Source organism: Erinaceus europaeus, chromosome 6 (assembly GCF_950295315.1).
Source record: "Erinaceus europaeus chromosome 6, mEriEur2.1, whole genome shotgun sequence".
Classification (NCBI taxonomy): Eukaryota; Metazoa; Chordata; class Mammalia; order Eulipotyphla; family Erinaceidae; genus Erinaceus; species Erinaceus europaeus.
Window position 1 is genome coordinate 46743453 of NC_080167.1, and position 2824 is coordinate 46746276.

The window sequence follows — 2824 nt, forward strand, 5'->3', positions numbered from 1 at the left end:
TCCAGTTGGGAGCTGACCTGGCTGAGTCAACCCAACACCATCCTCCAGCCTGAAAGGTCTGGACTGGAGCTCTTCCCCCACTCCCACTCCCAGCCTTCAACCTGCACCCCCAAGTGGGAATCTCCTTTGAGAAGGCCACCTTGCTGGACACCTCCCACATTACTTAAGGAGTCTCTGCTGGGTCCACATCCCTGTCCCCTTTCTGCACCAGCCCCACCCTCAAACCAGTGCATACACATCAAGGTGCTTTCTCTAAGTTAATTTACATGGAACTTTTTAGACTGGGAGGGGGTCCCAGGGAAGAACTTCCATACCTAGAGGTTTAATCCTACTTTTCCCCAAGAGCTTCTTTGGGGCAAGAATGCCCCCCCCCCCCAGGAGGGAGCCTGGTGTCCTCATATACTGGGGACAAAAAGAGCTCAGCTCAGCCTTGCAAACCCCAAGATCTTTTTTTTCCCCCTGTTGTTGCTCTTGTTGTTTATCATCATTGTTGTTATTATTGTTGTTGTTATTGTTATCATTGTTGTTGGATAGGACAGAGAGAAATCAAGAGAGGAGAGGAAGACAGAGGGGGAGAGAAAGATAGACACATACAGACCTGCTTTACTACCTGTGAAGTGACTCCCCTGCAGGTGGGGAGCTGGAGGCTTGAACTGGGATCCTTATGCTGGTCCATTCACTTCACACCATGTGTGCTTAACCCACTGAGCCACCGCCTGGCTCCCAACAAACCCCAAGATCTTGAGTGGTGCTTCTGGGCTGGCACGACCTGGGCTGGTGGGAACCTGTGGAGCCCCTGCGCCTGCTGCTCTAGAAGAGAGAACCCACCTTTGCCGGCTGCACCTGGCTTTGCCCAGCTGGGTGCCTCAGTGGAGCAACCAACTCCTCCCCATCCCTACTCCATCACCTCCACTTTCTCGGCCAAGACAGATATCCATGTGATTGTGTGTGTGTGTGTGTGTGTGTGTGTGTGTGTGTGTGTGTGTGTGTGAGTATGAGTGACAGAGGCCTTAGGGGCAGCACAGACCCCCCTCTAGGACCCCAGGGGTCCCTTGTCACTAAAGAGCACCCAGCAAGTGACGCAGCCCATAGACCCTGACTTGATCCCAGTAGTTCCCAAGTTCTTTTTTTAAAAATTATTTATTCCCTTTTGTTGCCCTTGTTTTATTGTTGTAGTTATTGTTGTTGTTGTTGCTATTGAATAGGAGAGAGAGAAATGGAGAGACGAGGGGAAGACAGAGAGGGGGAGAGAAAAACAGACACCTACAGACCTGCTTCACTGCTTGTGAAGCGACTTCCCTGCAAGTGGGGAGCCCAGGGCTGGAACCAGGATCCTTACACCGGTCCTTGCACTCTGTGCCATTTGCGCTTAACCCTCTGCGCTACCGCCCGACTCCCAGTTCCCAAGTTCTGTCCCAGTATGGCATGTGCCAAAGTGCTGCTCTGGTTCTTGTTCTCTCTCTGCTTAATAAAAGATGAATGACTTTTGTTTACGTGCCCACTTGGGGGGTTGCAGAGAAGAGCAGGAAGAAGGCATGCATGGAGGAGAAATGGAGGGGGGGGAAGAACATAGAAAAATGTTCTTCCCTGGAGTGGTGTCCTTCCTTCTGCAGAGAGAAGAGCCTATGGCTGCTGCACCCTCCAACCTGCTGGAAGCTGAGGGGAACCCAACCTTCACTCCCACACAACATTTCTCTGTCCAGCTGGGGAAAGAAACCCCAGTCACGACCTGGGGTGATGGGTAGAGGGAGGTGGGGTGGAGGCAATGACTTCCACCTTGGGCTCTGGCAGTACTGGAGGGGTCTGGGCAAAGCGCCCCGGAGGTGGGTGTGGGGGCTGGAAAGAGAAAAGAATGTAATTTGGAGGGGGGGGGGTGCACCAAGGAAGTGGGGCCACCCTTGGGTGCATTTGGAAGGTGCAGCAGAGCCAGATTTCTGGCCCTTGGGGACCCTGCTGGGCTGCGCCGAACTGTCCCAAAAAGGGGTATCATCCCAAAAGGCAGACACTTGAGTGAGGTGCAGCCTGGGGCTGAGGTACTCTGTGTGTGTGTGTGTGTGTGTGTGTGTGTGTGTGTGTCCCCTCGGGGTGGGGCGGGCCTGCTCCAAGAGGGATTGTGAACCCCCAAGTACAAGTGTAGACTTGCTCGGGGCTGGGGAAGGAGGAGAAAGTTTGTGGAGCGCGCTGGGAGGGTGGCGGTGACTTTGGGGCGACCTCTGGCGCAGATGGCCTGTGCACGCGGAATAATGGTCCGTGCAGACGGGGAAATAGCTTAGCGCTATCGCCGTTGCCTCGGCAACCATCAGAGTCCCCATCTAGCAAGAGAGAAATGAGTTATGAAAAGGCTTGAGTGAAGAAGGGATTAACACATGATCCAGGGACAGTGTGTCAATCAAAACCCACTGAGAAATTACACCGTGCTCTCCGAGACGCTCCCGGGCCGCGCGCTGGGCAGGGCGCGCTTTCACTCTTTCCTTTCTTTCTCCTTCTTTCCTTCTTTATTTCTTTCTTTCTTTACTTTTATTTTTTAAATTTATTTTGAGAAAGAATGATAGAAAAAAATCACATCACATCGTGATTATTCTTCGTGTCACTCCATGAAAAAGACAGAAGAGGCGGGGAAGACTCCCACAGACTTTAAGGTTTATTTGCGTTGAGTGGGAGGCAGGATCCCCCAGCACCCCATCCCTGCGGACACCACCGATACCCCCCACTCCCACCTGCGGAGGGCCCCCAGGAACTCGGCCTCTGCCTAGGACCCGCCCTGTCTTGCAAGGGAGGGGCGGGTGGTGGGTCACGCTTTCGGGAGACTCTGACTGGAGCCTTG